At 43.7% G+C, this 21,221-nt stretch overlaps 2 non-coding genes across 2 annotated transcripts; both read right to left on the bottom strand.

Annotated features, from left to right (window-relative positions):
• Positions 1-1,294: 1,294 nt before the first annotated feature.
• On the bottom strand, positions 1,295-1,366 carry TRNAE-CUC. Its single transcript has one exon. It is a non-coding gene; the product is annotated as a tRNA-Glu (tRNA).
• Positions 1,367-1,598: 232 nt separating this feature from the next.
• Positions 1,599-1,704, bottom strand: TRNAL-CAA. Its single transcript has 2 exons — positions 1,667-1,704; positions 1,599-1,644 (listed from the first exon to the last, which is right to left on the bottom strand). It is a non-coding gene; the product is annotated as a tRNA-Leu (tRNA).
• Positions 1,705-21,221: the final 19,517 nt, after the last annotated feature.

Here is a 21,221-nt window from a genome sequence, read left to right as displayed (position 1 = left end):
AACTTTCTTTTTCTTTTGTTCTTACATGTATTTGGATCCCTTCCAATTCCTTTTGAAGATGGAGAGAAGTTTTGAAAATTAAACTTAGAGGTTAAATAGAATTTTATTCTCTTTCTTTTTCATCCTTTGGTCAGTTTTGCTGGTTAGAAAACTAAGTTTTAGAGAAGATAAGCAACTTGCCTTCAGCTGGAAATACACAGTCGGAACTTACTCATCTCAACCTGACCACTTACCTAGCCATCCATCATTCACTGCGCCTTGCTCCATACTGGACTAAATTACAACAAACAACAAGGACAACAGCAACTGCTAGAGCACAGCAAAACAGAAGCAAAGTTCTTTGTGCCAGATTTGCGACTGTCTGGGAAAGCAGGATCTAACCCATAGTGAGGTAGTGTGTACCCTAGGTCAGTCTTGGCCTGGAGGTCTAGAAAAGGTGCCCAAGGAGAAATGAATACTTTGAAAAACAACAAATTAGGTATAGAGGCTCAGATTATACAAATGTTAAGAAAATAGAATTTAAATGCGGTCTAACTGTTCTTATTATTACAATATATTGTTTTCTACAGGCATTACAATAGGAAAACGAACAGTGAAAATTCCTAGAAAAAAAGCTTTTTAAAAAGAAGCTATAAAAGATACTTGGGGAACAATTGGGAGAAATCTGAATGTGAACTGGCATCTGATATGTTAACGTTGAATAGCGCAATGACCTCTGCAATTGTCACACGGGTGGCAGGCTGGGGATGCAAGAGAGAGAGAGAGAAATGTGGCAAAATATTAACCAGGGTTGTATCTAGGTAGAGAGAATATCTGTGTCTTTTGTGTCATTTTTAAAAAATTTTTAAATTTATTCATAAGAGACAGAGGCAGAGACATAGGCTGAGGAAGAAGCAAGCTCCCTGCAAGGAGCCCAATGTGGGGCTCAATCTCAGGACCCCAGGATCACAACCTGAGCCCAAGGCAGACATGCAACCTATGAGCCACCCAAGCGTCCCTTGTGCCATTAGTTGAATTATTTAGCATATCTTCAAAATAATAAGGTAGATGTTGGGACGAGGGAGATTTACGAGACTTCTCTAGATCCACAATTGCCAGCGTCACTGTGAGCAGCTAAGATCCAGGTGACCCGTCCAGGTTCGGGGCAGCCAGGGGGTGGCGCCTTGCCTCGGTTAGCGCTGCCTCCAGCCTGCGCATAAGACCTTGCCAGACGCACCGTTCACTTATCATAAGGCCTTTCTGCCAAAACAGAAAAGCTACGGGGTGTATTTTGAAGGTGGAAAGAAAACATCCATTCCCTGACCGGGAATCGAACCCGGGCCGCGGCGGTGAGAGCGCCGAATCCTAACCACTAGACCACCAGGGAAGGCTCGCTCGCGCCTCTCCTGACGTGCTAGACCAAACATGTGGCGATGACGCGAGTCGGAGGGAAAGCGCGATTGGAGGACTTTGGGTGCCTCCCCAGGCCCCGCCGCACGCCCGCAGAAAGAGCTGCGGGAGGACTTCGGCGACCTCAGGGTCTCTCGGGGGCAAAAAGAATCGCCAGCAGTCCCTGGGACGCTGTGGGGGTCCTGCGGGAGACGCACACAAAAGATCTGTGTCAGAAGTGGGATTCGAACCCACGCCTCTATGCAGAGACCAGAACACCCGCGGGGAAGGTGAGCACCTTGAGTCTGGCGCCTTAGACCACTCGGCCATCCTGACACCCGGCGGGGAGGCCGGCTGTGCTGCACCCGCTTCCTGGGCGACCGCCGCCTCCGCCGCGCAGGCCGCCCGCGCTGCACCTCCGAGGACCGCGCGGCCGGGTCTTCCCCGCAGGGAGTCCAGCGAGCCGCGCCGGCCCGGCGCACTGGGTCCCCGGCACCGGAGGGCTCGACCGCGGCCGGCGTGCACCCCGCGGGCGAAAAGTGCGCTGGGGAGAGCCCGGCTGCGGCTGCCCCCCGGCTCCCGCCCTGCCCTGCCCTGCCCTGCCCTCCCGGCTGGGCCTCTGCGGGAGGTGCACGGGAGACGCGCGGGATGTGCTCGCGGCGGGGAGCGCGGGCGAGTCCGTGGGGACCCCGCACGCCCCGCGCCCCCGGCCCGCGCCCGCGCGCTCCGCGGGGGCTGGAGATGATGCGGAAACACTATTAAAGAAAGCGATGACTGTAAACATCCAAGAAAAGGAGCACCCACGCCCGACGCCTGTTGAAACACTATCAGGAAGGCTTTTTCTTTTTTTTTAATTTTGTTTATTTATGATAGAGAGAGGCAGAGAGCCCGGCGCGGGACTCGATCCGGGGGCCCCGGGATCACAGCCTAGGCCGAAGGCAGGCGCTGAGCCCCGGAGCCGCCCAGGCATCCCCGGTCAGGGAGGCTTTAAGGGCGGCCGTCGCGACAGGTGTCGGGGCCACTGCAACGGGGGCTGGCCCCGGCAGGGACAGAAGTCGGACTCCATTCAGAATACAACAAAGAAAAGTGAAATTTTCTAGCTAAGGAACCGGGGGTGGGGGGGGGGGGGGGGAGTCAGTGGATGGCAAAGGAGGCAGAGAAAACATCATCCAGGGTTAGGATTCCGGATGCTGGATCTGACTCGGCCTTACACGATTCTTGCTGAAGGCAGCCCTGGATGATGAATAGCACTTCGGGGAAGCGGGGGTGAGGAACCCCACTGGATATCCAGGATGATCAGATATCAAGGATGGGAGATTCTGGCTAAATTTATTTAGCAGGAATCCTGCCAAAATTGGACAATGCAGAGACAAACATGGAAGTCCAAAAGTCAGGCCTAGTAGAAGAAAAAAAAAAATCTAGGGAACACTTAAAGGAGTGCAAAGACAGCTAGCGTGCTTTAGCGGCCAATGGGGAGGCCCCACTCCCCTGCTCCAGACTGCATCCCATTCAGTCCTTCATTCATTCACTGAGTCTTTACTGAGGGTCCCCTGAAAATACAGCAGTGAACGAACACAGAAGCCCTTGCCCTGGAAAACTGCTAGTGGGGGGAACAATCTGCACAACAAATATATACGCTGGAGGAACAAGAGTAGGGTAGTGGAATAGCAGGTTGTATTTTTACACCACCTTGGTCAAGTGAGTCCTGCTGAGATGATTTGCTAAAATAATTTCATTTTAAAGATTTATTTATTTACGATAGACATAGAGAGAGAGGCAGAGACACAGGAGGAGGGAGAAGCAGGCTCCATGCAGGGAGCCTGACATGGGACTCAATCCCGGAATCCCAGGATCATGCCCTGGGCCAAAGGCAGGTGCCAAACCGCTGAACCACCCAGGGATCCCTAAAATAATTTTAAAAAGCAAAACAGGGATGCCTGGGTGGCTCAGCGGTTGAGCGTCTGCCTTCAGCCCAGGGCATGATCCTGGGATTCCGGGATTGAGTCCCATGTCAGGCTCCCTGCATGGAGTCTGCTTCTCTCTCTGCCTGTGTTTCTGTGTCTCTCATGAAAAAATAAATAAAATCTTAAAAAAAAAAAAAAAGCAAAACAGGCGACTCTCACGCAAATATAGGATGAACCCCTGTCAAGAGTTTATTCAGTTCATTTATGAGGGGCCCCGAATGTTGTTGCAATAACCAATTCAAATGAGATATTCAATAGATTTTTTTTTAAATAATCAGTCAACCAAAGGAATGTTGAAAAAAGATTGCTAACAGATGGAAGGGAGGTTAATATTCTAAAGATAGGTAATAAACTATGATACTCAAAGTTATGATTTCTACTTTGGGGTAATTTTTATTTTTTACTTTTTTACTTATTTGTTTTTTACCAGACAGAAATCAGGGGCATCTCTTGACATGTTTTATTTGTATTGCTATAAACAGGACTCTCTGGCCTTGCTCTCACACAGAAACCATATGCATTGCAATCAGTTTCCCACAATTTTTTTTTAAAGTTTATTTATTTATTTATTTATGATAGTCACACAGAGAGAGAGAGAGGCAGAGACACAGGCAGAGGGAGAAGCAGGCTCCATGCACTAGGAGGCCGATGTGGGATTCGATCACCAGGTCTCCAGGATCGCGCCCCGGGCCAAAGGCAGGCGCCAAACCGCTGCGCCACCCAGGGATCCCAGTTTCCCACAAATTAACCTCTATACCTGCAGAATTAGAAAATAGCCAACTCAGTCAAAGGTGCCCATGGAATCAGTTCACCCCCAAAAGGTCTGCTAGGCAATGCTAAGCACTCCACTGTTAGGACACCTAACATCCAAAAGGACAAGAGCCGGACAGAAGTTAAGCCATACAAACAGATTTTATTCAGGAACTATTGCAGTAGGGGATAGGAAACCTCATCTAGAACTGGGCTCGATTCCAAATATAGCAAGGACAAGCAAGGATTTATAGTCAAGGAACAGAATGAGAGTCAGTGGATGGAAAATGAGAAGAGACGAGAAGGGAGACTTGCTATACTGAGCTAACAGGGTTTCTGCTAAAGGCAGGCCAGCCATGAGATGGCACCTGGAGGATGGTGGGGGATGAGGAATTTGATGAGATAAGGAGGGTGATTAGATATCAAGGATGGAGGGATTCTGGATAAACTGACCTAGCAGAATTGTTAAAATTAGACTCTGTGGCTATGGGCAAACTAAGGTTCTGTGGCCCCAGTTTTCCTGTTCCCCACCCAGTCTGGACAACCAGGCAGCTAGCTACCTTTTGCCTTACAATAGCCTTGCAGTGAGTGTGGCTTCTAGGTCCGGCCCAGTGCCCATCTTGCCCCAAAGCACGCAATTCTAGGAACTCTTCAATGCCTGAGATTTATGGTTCTAAAGAAAATTATGCACCCTTGCAAATATCATCTGCTGAGAACCTCACATGGAGACCATCTCTCCTTTTCCTTCCTCCATGGATTTGCTTATTCAGGCCAGCCCTGATTCTTTCTAGTAAAACTAGTGAATCACTACCCACTTCTGTAGAGAGCACAGTGAAGAAGGAAGTTATGGCCCAAGGCAAGAAAGAGAAGATCAGAACCATGTTCTCTCCGAGGATTTGTCTTTTAGGTCCTGGATCTCTGCCTTGATGTTCCGTTTCCCTTTATGCTCATTGTGTCCACTGCGGGGGGGGGGGGGGTGGGGGGGTGGTAGGGGAGGGGGGCTTGCTTAGAGTCTAATCAGAGAGGTTTCAGTAGATCGGCTACTGTGCACAACATGATAAAAGATGTTTCTGGCTGTAGATAACTAGATAGGATACTAGTTTGAATATCTTTGGGTTCTAGAATCTAACCTCAAGAATAGGAAGTATAAGTGATGAGTCACTAAATTCCACTCCTGAAACCAATACTCACTATATGTTAATTAACTTGAATAAAAAATAGAATAGGAAGTAAAAACACAGAGATGTATGATGGATTATCCTTGTTTTCTGAGATTGAGAGGTTTTACTTGTTGATGACCTCAGTTGTTCCAGTGCTGTTTTTACTACAACTCCTATTTTGAAAACAAAAACAAAACCAAAGCAAAACAAAACAAAAAACCCTCCTAATTTGTTCATTATTCTAGTCTTTGTAGAAAGAGGCTTTATATTTCAATGCATCATGATAATAATACCAGTTGACTGGTTGGTTTATAGGTTTAAGTACAAATAAATAAAATACCCACTTTACCTTTATTTTTATTTTTTTAAAGATTTTATTTATTTGAGGGAGAGAGATCACGAGCAGGGGGGAGGGGTAGAGGGAGAAGCAGGCTCTCTGCTGAGCAGGGAGCCCAATGCAGGGTTCCATCTCAGGACTCTGGGATCATGACCTGAGCCAAAGGCACTGCACCATTCAGGTGTCCTCTCCACTTTACCTTTAAAAAAAAAAATTAGACTCTGCTAGAATAGACATAGAAGCCCAAGGTCAAGGCCTGCCTGAAAAAAGGGCTCGAAGTGTTACTGAACCAAAGTGGGCCTGCCCCCCCAGTTAGTTACAGATAGAGATTACAGCAGGTGAAGTTGCCTTACAAGGCCATCTTTACTTGTACAGATAAGGAGATCACAGGGAATAATTTCCAAAGCTGTGTCTCCGGAAACCATGGAACACAGGCTCCTTTAGGGTTGGGATGAATATGCAGAAGGGAATTTTAACTTTATAATGAGGCTGAAGAGATTGTTGGTCCCCTCCTCCGGTACTTTCTGATTCATCTGGGCAGGCTCTCCCTCAAATGTTCCTTTCTCTGTTCTTGTAGTTTGTTACCTTGTCTCTGAAGCTAAGACTGACAGCTAGATAGAAGCTTCTAGTGGTTTAGTTTCTAAAAGGAAGATTGGCAGTTCAACAAAAGCTCCTACTAGAAATTTCCTGAGTTCAGGGGGTCGGGCCTTAATGAGAGGAGCCTAAGTAAATTAAATCAGGGAGAGTGTTTATCAGTAGTTATCTATGTTGTCTATTTACAAGTTTTGGAGAATCATTTCTTATCACACTGATAAGACTGACTGAAGGGAAGACATGAGTGTGAGGACACAGGGAATGGTGTTTTCAATAATGCTTATGATACTATCCAACTTCTGTGGTGGCCGCTTGGCCTTCATGACCTTTAGGCCAGCTTGACCCCACTTCGCAGTCTCCCATGTGCCCCAGGGAGCTAGCCGCCTTTCCTTAACATGTTCAATCTGCCTTCATTCCCACTGCCATGGCCAGAGAAAGCCCTGCTCTACCTGGGCACCTGCATGCAGCAGAGAAGCTTACATTCCAGTAGAGAAAGACCTAGAATAAACAAGATAAATATGGGAGTGATAAATATGTGACAAAAAACTAAAGCAGAGAAAGAAAGGTAGAGAGAGATGCAGGTGATGAGGAAGGCCTCTCAGGATGTGCCTTTTGAACAGAAATTTTAAGACAGTCAAGGAGCAACCAGATGAAGTATCTGGGGCCAGAGGGCTTCCGGGAAATGGAAGAACAAATAGAAAGGCCAACAAGGAGACTCAAAAGTACAGCTGGAACTGGGTGAGAGGGACTGGTGCCACCTGTAGAATGACTTCACTGAGCAAAGAGGACAGTTTTGAGCCAAGCTGTGGTAAGGTATGGCCTGCTTTCTGATGATGCCTTGGCTACTGCATTGGGAATAGACATTTGGGTGCAAGCAAATGTGAAGCAGAGAGAGCAACTGAGAGGCCACTACAGGGCTCCGTGACTAAACAGTGCGGCAGCGAGCCAAGCAGTGACAGGAGAGTGGACTTCTGGATACATTTTGTTTTGTTTTGTTTTGTTTTTCTTAAGATTTTATTTATTTATTCATAGAGACATAGAGAGAGAGAGAGAGAGAGAGAGAGAGAGAGGCAGAGACACAGGCAGAGGGAGAAGCAGGCCCCATGCAGGGAACCCGATGTGTGACTCAATCCCGGGTCTCCAGGATCACACCCCAGGGCTGCCAGTGGTGCTAAACCGCTGTGCCACCAGGGCTGCCCTTCTGGATACATTTTGAAGGCCAACAGCATTTTTTATGTTGTCAACACAAAATGAACAAACTTTGTGGAATTTCTAATTAAGAAAAAAAAGAAAGGAAGAGGCTTATTTGAGCCCAAGTTAGGACAGCTGCTCAGGGTGTGCGGTCTTCACAGAGAAGAGAGAGCCCTGGGGGAAAATATTAGGAGCAGAGCTGTACATGTTTTAACACAAAGAGTTACAAATCGGGAGCTTGGGATCCCTGGGTGGTGCAGCGGTTTGGCGCCTGCCTTTGGCCCGGGGCGCTATCCTGGAGACCCGGGACCGAATCCCATGTCCAGCTCCCGGTGCATGGAGCCTGCTTCTCCCTCTGCCTGTGTCTCTGCCTCTCTCTCTCTCTCTCTCTCTCTTTCTCTGTGACTATCATAAATAAATAAAAAAATTAAAAAAAAAAAAACAAATCGGGAGCTTGGGAAGATGGCAGAGTAAGAGGACCCTGAGCTCACCCAATCCCACGTTCACAGCTAGATATCATCCACATCCAACTCACTAAACCTGGAAGTGATCCAAAGACTGATAGAACAAACTCCACCACTAAATATAGAGAAGCTGCATCTGATACGAAGGTTACGAAGGTCAGAAAAGTGGAGGGAGACTGTCCCCAGGAGGGAGGAGCTGCACACATGGAGAGGGCAGAGAAATGGGCTTTCACCCCAGGAAGCTCACATGGGGAAGGCTAATCCCCATAACATTTTGGCTTTAAAAACCAGAGGGGACTGGGATGCCTGGGTGGCTCAGCAGTTGAGCATCTGCCAGCTCAGGGTATGATCTGAGGGTCCGGGATCCAGTCCTGCATTGGGCTCCCTGCAAGAAGCCTGCTTCTGCCTCTGTGTGTGTGTGTCTCTCATGAATAAATAAAATCTTTTAAAAAAGAAAAAATTTGGAAAGACTACAAATATATGGAAGTTAAACTAGATGCTACTAAACAATGAATGGGTCAATTAGGATATCAAAGAAGAAAAAAAGTACATGGAAACAAATGAAAATAAAAATACAATGCTCAAACCCTTTGAGATGCAGCAAAAGAGGTTCTAAGAAGGAAGTTTATAGCAATACAGGCCTACCTCAATAAGCAAGAAACACCTCAAATAACCTAACCTTACACTTAAAGGAGCTAGAAAAAGAACAACAAACAAAACCTAAAAACAGCAAAAGGAAGGAAATAATAAATATTGGGGCACAAATAAATGATAGAGAAACTAAAAAAAAAATTGAACATCTATATGCCAACAAATTGGACAATGTAGAACAAATAGGTAAATTCCTAGGAACATATATAATACCCACACTGAAACGTGAAGAAATAGAAAATTTAGACAGACTGATTAACCAGCAAAGAAATTGAGTCAGTGATCAAAAAACTCCCAACAAAAGTCATCAAAGATGACACGAAGAAGTGAAAAAACATTCCATGCTCATGGGTCGGAAGAACAAATATTGTTAAAATGTCTATACTACCCAAATTAGTGTATGTATTTCATGAAACCTCTACCAAAATACCACTAGTTTTTTTCACAGAGCTACAACAAACAATCCTAAAGTTTGCGTGGAACCAAACTTTAGGACTCTTTAGAGTCCTAAAGACTCTAAAGAGCCAAAGCCATCTTCGAAAAAGAAAGCCAAGCTGGAGGTATCACAATTCCAGACTTCAAGCTGTATTGCAAAGCTATATTCATCAATATAGTATGGTACTGGCACAAAAGTAGACACATGGATCAATAGAATAGGATAGAAAACTCAGAATAAACACACAGCTATGTGGATAATTAATATTTCACAAAGCAGGCAAGAAAATCCAACAGGAAAAAGTCTCTTTTCTAAATGATGGTGGGAAAATTGGACAGCCACATGCAGAAGAATGAAACTGGGTCTTTTTCTTACAGCATACACAAAAATAAATTAGAAATGGATTAAAAACCTAAAGGTGAGACCTAAAACCATCAAAATCCTAGAAGAGAGCCCAGGGAGTAACCTTTCTGACGTTAGCTGTAGCAACTTCTTTCTAGATATATCTCCTGAAGGAAAGGGAAACAAAAGCAAAAATAAACTATTGGGACTCCATCAAGATAAAAAATTATCTGCACAATGAAGGAAACCTCAACAAAACTAACAGGCAATCTACAGAATGGGAAAAGATATTTTCAAAGGACATATCCAATAAAGGTCTGCTATCCAAAACGTATAAAGAACTTATAAAACTCAACACTCAACAAACAAATAAGCCAATTCAAAAATAGGCAGAAGACATGAACAGACATTTCTCCAAAGAAGACACCCGGTTGAACAATAGACACATGAAAAAATTATCATCATCACTTATCACCAGGATGATGCAAATCAAAGCTACAATGAGTTATCACTTTACATCTATCAAAAGGGCTAAAATTAGCAACACAAGAAACAATAGTATTGGAAGAGATATGGAAAAAAAGGAAGCCTCATGCAGGATTGATGGTGATGCTAACGGTGCAGCCATTGTCGAAAACAGTATGGAGATTTCTCAAAAAGTTAAAAATAGAAATACCTAAGATCCAGCAATTGACTACTATTTACCCAAAGAGTAAAAAACACCACTGATTCAAGGTGATATATGCACCCTTATGCTTATAGCAGCATTGTTTACAATAGTCAAGCTATGGGAACAGCCCAAGTGTCCATCAATAAATGAATGGATAAAGAATATATAGCATAGGGACGCCTGGGTGCCTTAGCAGTTGAACGTCTGCCTTTGGCTCGGGAGGGGGTGATCCTGGGGTTCCAATATCGAGTCCCACATTGGGCTCCCTGCAGGGACCCTGCTTCTCCCTCTGCCTGTGTCTCTGCCTCTCTCTCTCTGTGTCTCTCATAATAAATAAATAAAATATTTTTTAAAAGAATATATAGCATACACACACACACACACACACACACAATGGAATATTACTCAGCCATAAAAAGAATAAGATCTTGCAATTTGCAATGATGTAGATGGAGCTAGAGATTACAATGCTAAGTAAAGAGAATGACAAATTTCATATGATTATACTTATATGTGGGATATAAGAAACCAAACAAGCAAATGGAAAAAAAATAAGAGAGAGGGGGACAAAAGAAGAATAGATTCTCAAATACAGAGAACAAACTGATGGTTACCAGAGGGGAGGGGTGGGGAATTGCTAAAATACATGATGGGAATTAAAGAATGCACTTTTGGTGATGAGCACAGGGTGATATGGAAATGTTGAATTACTTTGCTGTACACCTGAAACTTCTATAATACTGTATGCTAACTAATTGGAGTTAAAATAAGAACCTAAAAACATCTTAATTATTTGTTTAACCAAAGTGGCCATAAGAGATTCTATTGAAAGTTGTATAGTTGTTAGGAAAATTTAGCTCCATGAATATTGAGAAGTTTTCGTTTTCTTAATTAAAAACCTGATATAAACAAATACATAAACCTTGTATTTCTGGGCATATTGGAAAAAATTGTTTATAATTTTTTATCAAAAGCACACCTATAATCCAAGAAGACTTAGGTTTTTACAGAGCAAAAATGCAAATTTTAATTTTATACCATCGTACTTTTAAAACTCACTTATTACAATCTTATTCCTGACTGGATGTAAAATTCTTTTTCAAAAATGCCCTTTTATAAATCTTTTATAAGTTTTTCTTTCATTTATATTTTATCCTAAGTTTTCCTCACTAAATAACTAGTCACATTTCAAGACAAAATTATTTTTTTCCGTAAGGAAAAATGGATTTTCATTCTCTATATGTTTTTGACATATCTCTTGGTTTATCATTTTCCAGAAGTCTCAATTACATTGGCAGACTTTTAAATCTTAGAAATCTTAGCCTCCAGTGAAAACTAAATAGTGACCTATAATAGTGACTGTCTATTTTTTTAATAGTTTCACAGGTAGAATTTAGTGATTCATCAGTTGCACATAACACCAAATGTTCATAACATCAAGTGCCCTCCTTAATGCCCATCACCCAATCATTTACCACCCCCACTTTCCCTCCAGCAACCCTCAGTTTGTTTCCTAGAGTTCAACCTCTCTTACAGGTTGCCCCTTCTCAATTTTCATCTTATTTTTGTTTTCCTTCCCTTCCCCTATGTTCATCTGTTTTGTTTCTTAAGTTCCACATATGAGTGAAATCATATGGTATTTGTCTTTTTCTTACTGACTTATTTCAGTTAGCATAATACCTTCTGATTTCATCCACATTGTTGCAAATTGTAAGATTTCATTCTTTTTGATGGGAGAGTAATAGTCCATTATATATATGTCTCACCTATTCTTTATACATTTATCTATCAGGGAACATCTGGGCTCTTTCCATATTTTAGCTCTTATGGACATTGCTGCTATAAACCTTGGGGTGCATGTGCACATTTGAATCATGATGTTTATATCCTTTGGATAAATTCCTAGTAGTGCAGTTGCTAGGTTGTAGAGTAGCTCTATTTTTCATTTTTTGAGGAAACCCCATACTGTGTTTCAGAGTAGCTACACCAGTTTGTATTCCCACCAAGAGCATAAGAGCCTCGTTCTCCACATCCTTGACAACATCTGTTGTTTCCTGTATTGTTAATTTTAGTCATTCTGACTGGCATGAGGGAATATCTGTGGTTTTGATTTGTATTTCCCCGACGATGATTTATGTTGACCATTTTTTCATGTTTTTGGTGGCCATTTGCATGTCTTCTTTGGGAAAAAATGTCTTAACATGGCTTCTGCCCATTTTGCAATTGGATTCTTGGTTATTTGGGTGTTGAGTTTGAATAAGTCCTTCGTAGATTTCGGTACCAATCCTTTATCAGATAGGTCATTTGCAAACGTGATCTCTCATTTGCAAACATCTTCTCCCATTCAATAGGTTGCCTTTTTGTTTTGTTGACCATTTCCTTTGCTCTGCAAGTGCTTTTTATCTTGACAAAGTCACAGTAGTTTATTTTTGGTTTTGTCTCCCTTGCCTTTGGAGATGTTCTAGCAAGAAGGTGCTGCGGCTGAGGTCACACTGAGGCCTAGACTTGCTATTTTCAGCTGGCTTCCCCACTCTGATGCCTGGGAGCTTTGCCATATTCAGGCACTCCTGTTCTTCCTGTGACCCCAGGGACCCTGATATCATGCTGCCACACCTGGGATTCCTGCCCCACATTGCCACCTGAGCACCTTTAAGCCTGGGACATCCCGCACCATTGCAGACATCTAAAAGTTCGGATTTCATGTTCCACTGCTTATAATACATGGTGGTAGCCTCCTTAGGCTGGGTCCCTCCCCTCCCCAGATCCTCTGATATATGACTCCTGATTCACATCTCTGCACCTTCAAACTCCCTAGAAGTGGTTGCTTTTCTACTTGTAGAGTTGTAGCATTTCCTTTCTCAGATCTCCAATTGGTTTTGCAGGTGTTCAGAATGATTTGATAACTATCTAACTGAATTCCAAGGATCAGATGAACTTAGGGTCCCCTACTTCTCTACCATGTTAACCTTAAAGCATAACCTATTTGTCTTAACAATTCCCCTGGAATGATGTGGAGGGGAGGGAGCCCTGATCACAACGAGAGGAGTGAGAGGGAAAGAAGGAGAGCAGCAGGTGCAGGGGATTGCTCAAGAAAAACTCTCCCCCAAAACCATTCACTGGGAAAGGACTACCAAAAGTTGTTATCAACAGCATAGGTTAAAGTCTGAAGTTTTAAAAGTCTGCACCATCACCAGAGCCCTTGCTGATGGGCTTAGTGGTCCTTCTGTGGGCAAGGAAGACAGAGGCCCAGGTGCAGAAGGCATGGTCTGAGCATCCCCTGGGTTGATGCAAAGAAACAGTTCTCCTTCTTGGAGTGCATTTGGGAAGAGTGGCATGGCCTCTCCAGGGACAAAAGAGATGGCCATCACCAATGTACTTCCCTATTCTTTAGCATAGGAACAGAGACACCTGCTGAGGGTGGCAAATCTTGGTGCCAGCTTTTGATGTGCTTTACCATAAACTCTGAAGTGCTGCATGATCATGGGACCGCTTTTCTGGGACAAATTAGCACTAGCTACAGCATGGTGAGACCCTCTTCCAGAAGATCAGTGTAGGTGCATAACACACCGGGTCCCTCACATATGGACTTTTGACACCTAAGCACGCACCTAAGATAAAACACAGGAGAACTGTGCTGCTTGGCAGGCAGACAGCTTGGACACAGATAGGGTGATGGCAGGGATATGATGGAAACTAGGGACACAGGAAGGGAGATTCTTCACTCTACTGTGAGGGCTCACTTAAGAGTGGTGGGCGGTGGGTGAGAATTCTCTGCTTTGGGGAAAAAGAGTAGAGCAATACCATTCCTCCCCCTCCCCACCCCACCCCCCATTAGCACTTGACAGACTTCAGTGATGAACCACACAGCGCCTCCAGTGGAGTCTGCAGCCACTTACACTGCATACTGACACTGCCCTGGAGGAGCATCTTTATGTGGGTAAGTGTGCCTGAGAATCAGTACAGCAGGGTTCCTCCCCAAGAAGACCAGCACAAACCCCTCACATGCACTAAATCTACTGTTGCATAGAGTGCTGCAAAGCTTCAGCTCTAGGGGAAATAGGATCTAGCATCTTTTAACAAGCCGACCAAAACACACCTAGTTAAATCTTGCCACACAGAAGATCCAAACACTCCCTACTGCAGGAGAAACTCTGCAGAGGACAACCCTGAGAGAAAGAGCAGCCAAAACACGACAGCAGAGTGCACATTCTGAAACACCTCCTGAAGCACCAGGCCTAAGACAGTATAGGACTTCCTTTTAATATAGTCATTACTCTCAGCAGTGGGAATATAACAGGCCTTTCTAACACACACACACACACACACACACACACACACACACACAAAACACCTTAGCAAAATGACAAGACAGAGGAATTCATGACAAAAGAAAGAACAGAAAGAGATCATAGCCAGGAATCTAATCAAAACAGATACAAGTAATATGCCTGAATCAGAATTTAAAATAATAATCATAAAGATATTATGGGCTTAAGAAAAGTAGAGAAGACACCAGAGAATCCCTCACTGTGAAGATACAGGAACTAAAACCCAGTCAGGCCAAAAAAAAAAAACAAAAAACAAAAAAACTATAACCAAGATGCAAAACTGACTGCATTCTATGACACAGGATGGAGGAAGCAGAGGAGTGAATCAGTGTATAGAAGAGAAAAGAGAAGGGATCCAAATACCTGAAATCACAAATGAAAGAGGAGGAGATATCACAACCAACACCACAGAAATATAAATAATTATCAGAGAATATTATGAGCAATTATATACCAACATTTTTGGCAACCTGGAAGAAATGGATAAATTCTTAGAAACATATATTCTACCAAAACTGAAACAGTAGGAAATAGAATATTTGAACAGACCCACAATCAACAAAGAAATTGAATCAGTAATCAAAAATCTCCCAACGAACAAAATTCCCAGGCCAGGTGTCTTCTCAGAGGAATTCTACAAGACATTTAAAGATGACTTTTCTTCTCAAACTGTCCTAAGAAATAGGAAGAGGAAGGAAAACTTCCAAACTCATTCTTCAAGGCCAGTATTACCTTGATTCCAAAACCAGACAAAAACTCCTCTAAAAAGGAGAATTACAGGCCAATATCCCTGATGAACATCATGCAAAAATTCTCAACAAGCTACTAGCAAATCAAAAGCAACAGTACAGGAATCCCTGGGTGGCGCAGCGGTTTGGCGCCTGCCTTTGACCCAGGGCGCGATCCTGGAGACCCCGGATTGAGTCCCACATCGGGCTCCCGGTGCATGGAGCCTGCTTCTCCCTCTGCCTATGTCTCTGCCTCTCTCTCTCTCTCTCTCTCTGTGTGACTATCATAAATCAATAAAAAAAAAAAAAGCAACAGTACATTAAAAGTATTATTCACCACGATCAAGTGGGATTTATTCCTGGTCTGAAAGGGTGATTCAATATTCACAAATCAATCAATGCAATAAACCACATTAATAAAAGAAAGGATAAGAATCATATGATCTTCAGGGTGCAGAAGATCAGATCTTCTGGATGGCTCAGTTGGTTAAGCATCTGCTTTCAGCTCAGGTCATGATCTCAGGGTCCTGGGAGAGAGCCATGTGTCTGGCTCCCTGCTTGGCAGGGAGTTAGCTTCTTCCTTTCCCTTCATGCTCTTTCTCTCAAATAAATAAATAAATAAAATCTTTTTAAAAAAATGATTCCCACAATAGATGCAGAAAAAACACTTCAGAAAATACAGCATTCATTCTTGATAAAAACCTTCATCAGAGTAGGGACAGAAGGAACATACCTCAACATTATAAAGGCCATATATGAAAGACCCACAGCTAATATTGTCCTCAATGGGGAAAACTGAGAGCTTCTCCCTTAAGGTCAGGAACAAAACAGGGATGTCCACTCTCCTCGTTGTTATTTAACATAGTCCTGGAAGTCTTAGCCTCAGCAATCAGACAACAGAGAGAGATACAAGGCATCCAAATAAGCAAGGAAGAAATCAAACTGTAACTATTTGCACATGACATGATGCTCTCTGCAGAAAACTTGAAAGACTCCATCAAAAACTTGCTAGATGTGATACATGTATTTAGCCAAGTCTCAGGATATAAAATCAATGTTCAGAAATCTGTTGCATTTCTATAAACCAATAATCAAGCAGCAGAAAGACAAATGAAGGAATGGATCCTATTTACAATTGCACCAAAAATCGTAAGATACCTAGGAATAAACCTAACCAAAGAGGTTAAAGATCTGTACGCTTGAAAACTATAGAACACTCATGAAAGAACAAATATTGGGATCCCTGGGTGGCGCAGCGGTTTAGCGCCTGCCTTTGGCCCAGGGCGCGATCCTGGAGACCCGGGATCGAATCCCACGTCGGGCTCCTGGTGCATGGAGCCTGCTTCTCCCTCTGCCTGTGTCTCTGCCTCTCTCTCTCTCTCACTGTGTGCCTGTCATAAATAAATAAAAAAAAAAAAAAAAAAAAGAACAAATATTGCTAAAATGTCTATACTACGCAAAACAATGTACACATTTAATGCAATCCTTATCAAAATAGCATTTTTCAGCAGAGCTAGAACAAACAATCCTAGCATTTGTTTGGACCACAAAAGATCCCGAATAACAAAGGAACCTCAAAAAGGAAAGTAAAGCTGGATGCATGACAATTCCAGACTTGAAGCTGCGTTACAAAGCTGTAGTCATCAAGATAGTATGGTACTGACTGTGAAGCAGACACATAGATCAACGAGACCGAATAGAAAATCCAGAAATGGACCCACAACTATATGATCAACTAATCTTTGACAAAGCAGGGAAGAATATCTGATGGAAAAATGACAGTCTCTTCAACAAATGTTGCTGGGAAAAGAATGAGTGAAGCTGGACATTTCTTACACCATACACAAAAATAGGCTCAAAATGGATGGAAGATCTAAATGTGGGACAGGAAACCCTCAGAATCCTAGAGAACACAGGGACCAACCTCCTTGACCTATGCAGTAGCAACTTCTTAGTATAGACGTCTTCAGAGGCAAGAGAAACAAAAGTAAAAATGAACTATTGAAACTAACAAGATAAGAAGCTTCTGCAAAGGAAACAGTCAACAAAACTAAAAGGCAGCCTATGGAATGGGAGAAGGTATTTGAAAATGACATATCTGACAAAGAGTTACTATCAAAATTACATGAAGAACTTACTAAACTCAATACCCAAAAAACAAATAATCCAGTTAAGTAATGGGCAGAAGACATGAATAGACTCCCCCCCGCAAAAAAAGACATCCAGGTGGCTAACAGACACATAAAAAGATGCTCAATGATCAACATCACTCATCATCAGGGAAATACAAATCAAAATGATGCGATACCACCTCACCCAGTCATAATGGCTAAAATTAACAACTCAGGAAACAACAAACATTGATGAGGAGGTGGAGAAAGGGAAACCCTCTTTCACTGTTGATGGGAATTTAAACTTGTGCGGCCACTCTGGAAAACAGTATGGAGGATCCTCAAAAAGTGAAAATAGCAATACCAAAAAAAAAAAAAAAGTAATACCGTATGACCTAGCAATTGCACTCCTGGGTATTTACTCAAAAGATACAAAAACAGTGATTTGAAGGGGTACACGTACCCCTTATACCAGAAATATTCATAATAGCCAAATTTTGGAAAGAGCCCAATGTTCATATGTTCATCAACTAACAAATGGGTCATATATGTATATGTTATATGCACATATATGATATTATCTAAAAGAACGAAACTTGCCTTTTTTTAATAAATTAATTTTTATTGGTATTCAATTTACCAACATACAGAATAACACCCAGTGCTCATCCCGTCAAGTGTCCTCCTCAGTGCCCGTCACCCATTCACCCCCACCCCCCGCCCTCCTCCCCTTCCACCGCCCCTAGTTCATTTCCCAGAGTTAGGAGTCTTTATATTCTGTCTCCCTTCCTGATATTTCCCACACATTTCTTCTCCCTTCCCTTATATTCCCTTTCACTATTATTTATATTCCCCAAATGAATGAGAACATACACTGTCGCATGCGCTGGGGGCGACAACCGTCCAGGGATGAGGGTAAGGGAATGAGGAAAAGAAAAGAGACACAGAGTGGGAGCAGGAGGGACATATGGCCGGATTCAGCCACAATGCCAACTTTATTTGTGTTACTCACTCTTTTATAGAGCAGGGTTGTATATCAAGCAGGATGTCTTAAGCTTAGTTCTCCAAACATGTCTTTTCAGAATATATAGCCGTAGTATGCGCCCTTGAATAGATAGCCAAGGTATGCGCCCTTAGATAGCAATGGTATGCGTCCTTGAGCCACAAGCTTTCAACAACAAGGGTGAGACAGGTAGGCCGTGGTTGGAAGAGTCAACAGAGAGCCCTTGCTCAATCCATTAACCCCTTCCTGGCACGTGGCTCCCAACAATACACTGTTTGTCCTTCTCCGATTGACTTCACTCAGCATAATACCCTCCAGTTCCATCCACGTTGAAGCAAATGGTGGGTATTTGTCGTTTCTAATGGCTGAGGAATATTCCACTGTATACATAAACCACATCTTCTTTATCCACTCATATTTCGATGGACACCGAGGCTCCTTCCACAGTTTGGCTATTGTAGACATTGCTGCTATAAACATTGGGGTGCAGGTGTCCCAGCGTTTCATTGCATCTGAATCTTTGGGGTAAATCCCCAACAGTGCAATTGCTGGGTCGTAGGGCAGATCTATTTTTAACTCTTCGAGGAACCTCCACACAGTTTTCCAGAGTGGCTGCACCAGCTCACATTCCCACCAACAGTGCAGGAGGGTTCCCTTTTCTCCGCATCCTCTCCAACATTTGTGGTTTCCTGCCTTGTTAATTTTCCCCATTCTCACTGGTGTGAGGTGGTATCTCATTGTGTTTTTTTTTTTTCCATTGTGGTTTTGATTTGTATTTACCCGATGGCAAGTGATACAGAGCATTTTCTCATGTGCTTGTTGGCCATGTCTGTGTCTTCCTCTGTGACGTTTCTATTCATGTCTTTTGCCCATTTCATGAATGGATTGTTTGTTTCTTTGCTGTTGAGTTTAATAAGTTCTTTCTAGATCTTGGAAACTAGCCCTTTATCTGATATGTCATTTGCAAGTATCTTCTCCCATTCTGTAGGTTGTCTTTTAGTTTTGTTGACTGTATCCTTTGCTGTGCAAAAGCTTCTTATCTTGATGAAGTCCCAATAGTTCATTTTTGCTTTTGTTTCTTTTGCCTTCGTGGATGTATCTTGCAAGAAGTTACTGTGGCCAAGTTCAAAAAGGGTGTTGCCTGTGTTCTCCTCTAGGATTTTGATGGAATCTTGTCTCACATTTAGATCTCTCATCCATTTTGAGTTTATCTTTGTGTATGGTGCAAGAGAGTGGTCTAGTTTCATTCTTCTGCATGTGGATGTCCAATTTTCCCAACACCATTTATTGAAGAGACTGTCTTTCTTCCAGTGGATAGTCTTTCCTCCTTTGTCAAATATTAGTTGACCATAAAGTTGAGGGTCTACTTCTGGGTTCTCTATTCTGTTCCATTGATCTATGTGTCTGTTTTTGTGCCAGTACCACACTGTCTTGATGACCACAGCTTTGTAGTACAACCTGAAATCTGGCATTGTGATGCCCCCAGATATGGTTTTCTTTTTTAAAATTCCCCTGGCTATTCGGGGTCTTTTCTGATTCCACACAAATCTTAAAATAAATTGTTCTAACTCTCTGAAGAAAGTCCATGGTATTTTGATAGGGATTGCATTAAACGTGTAAATTGCCCTGGGTAACATTGACATTTTCACAATATTAATTCTGCCAATCCATGAGAACCTTGCCATTTCAAATAACATGGATGAAGCTAGAGTATATTATGCCAAGTGAACTGAGTCAGAGAAAGACAAATATCACATGATTTCACTCATATGTGGACTTTAAGAAACCTAACAAGTAGGGAGGGAAAAAAAGGAGTGAGGGAAAGCAGACTCTTTTTAAAAATTAATTAATTAATTAATTAATTAATTAATTAATTAATTAATGAGAGAGAGAGAGCATGAATGGGGTGAGGACAAAGAGAGAAGCAGACTCCTTGCCTGGGGTGGGGGCAGTGGCTTGATTCCAGTACTAGGAGATCATGACCTGAGCCAAGGTTGATGCCACCCAGGTGCCCCCCACCCCCCAAACTAACTCTTAACTACAGAGATCAAATGAGGGCTGCTGAAGGGCAGTGGGGTGGGGGATGGGTTAAATGAATGATGGGTATGGAGCAGGGCACAGGTTGTGATGAGCACTGGGCGTTGTATGTAAGTGAGGAATCACCAAGTCTTACACCTAAAATTAACATTACTTTGTATGTTAACTAACTGCAAGTTATATAAAAAACTTGGAAGAAAAAAAATAATAATAAATCCCTGGGACGGTTAGCTCACTCAAGAACAGAAGAGAGGATATTTGGTCTAGGTTCTAATTCAGGAGGACACTGTATTTGGGTGGTACAGTGGTGGAGGATCCAACAAAGGAAAGGGGGAGCCAACGACGAAGGAAGAAAACCGGAAAGAATGCAGACACAGCAGCACTGGGGTTTGGGACAGAGGAGGGCAGAGGGGAAGATCCCGCAGGGTCAGATGCTCTGAAGGCGGAGAAGCGCCTTTCCAGCGGCTTGATGGAGAGGAAATCTCCGCGGGAGGCATCCCAAGAGGAACTAGGAAGTGACTAAGAGTCCGCAGCGAATCCAGGCAACTTTTCAGAGGACTCTTGATGCCTCAGAGGGAGTGGGCCATGGCCAGATGTGCCTTTGAGGCCTAGACAGGGGTCTAGGTGGTTAGGGCGGCTGATGCTGCAGGTGTTCGCATGTAGGTGGCAACGGAGAGGGAGAAACTGCAGGTGAAGCGCACAGGGCAGGGTCAGGCTCGCTACGTTTCCGCACCAGGCGGAGGCGCACCAGGCGGAGGTATCCCCGGCGGACGCCAGGTCTGCATCACTCCGTAGCTCCGCGGCGCTCGGGCGATTCCTACGGGAACTACAGCTCCCGGCAGGCGGTGCGCTCGCCGGCCATTGCGCAGGCGCCGCCAGTCCCCTCCCAGTCCCCCTCCCAGCCGCCCCGGCCCCAGTTCCGCGTTGGAGCCGCAGACGCCTAGGGGGCGACTTCCTCTTAAAGGAGAAACGGCGGCGGAGCGCGCGAGGTGGGCCCTCTTCCTCCCGCCACTCTCCGGGCCTGCGCGGAGGAGGGGGAGGCGCAGGCGCAGTCGGGCCGAGGGCGGGTGGGGGCGCGCAGGTAAGA

Source organism: Vulpes lagopus, chromosome 4, assembly GCF_018345385.1.
Source record: "Vulpes lagopus strain Blue_001 chromosome 4, ASM1834538v1, whole genome shotgun sequence".
NCBI lineage: Eukaryota > Metazoa > Chordata > Mammalia > Carnivora > Canidae > Vulpes > Vulpes lagopus.
This window is presented reverse-complemented; position numbering and strand designations above follow the sequence as displayed.